This window comes from Branchiostoma belcheri, unplaced genomic scaffold (assembly GCF_001625305.1).
Source record: "Branchiostoma belcheri isolate BF01 breed outbred unplaced genomic scaffold, Haploidv18h27 scaffold380, whole genome shotgun sequence".
Classification (NCBI taxonomy): domain Eukaryota; kingdom Metazoa; phylum Chordata; class Leptocardii; order Amphioxiformes; family Branchiostomatidae; genus Branchiostoma; species Branchiostoma belcheri.
Genome location: NW_017803999.1, coordinates 74,370 through 74,651, shown reverse-complemented (window position 1 = coordinate 74,651; position 282 = coordinate 74,370). Strand labels below are relative to the sequence as shown.

At 55.7% G+C, this 282-nt stretch overlaps 1 protein-coding gene across 1 annotated transcript in view; it reads left to right on the top strand.

Annotated features, from left to right (window-relative positions):
* Positions 1 to 282, top strand: part of LOC109476619 (otoancorin-like) — an 18,498-nt gene that overhangs the window by 8,275 nt on the left and 9,941 nt on the right.

The following is a 282-nucleotide window of genomic DNA, read 5'->3' as shown; positions in this document are numbered from 1 at the left end:
GTAAGGGGGTGAAGTCTGCCATCTCTGACTGCCCTGTGTGTGTGGGTAAGGGGGTGAAGTCTGCTATCTCTGACTGCCCAGTGTTCCCAGTATCGGTAAGGGGGTGAAGTCTGCAATCCTTGACTGCCTTGTGTGTGTGGGTAAGGGGGTGAAGTCTGCCATCTCTGACTGCCTTGTGTGTGTGGGTAAGGGGGTGAAGTCTGCCATCTCTGACTGCCTTGTGTCGTGTGGTAAGGGGTGAAGTCTGCCATCTCTGACTGCCCTGTGTGTGTGGGTAAGGGG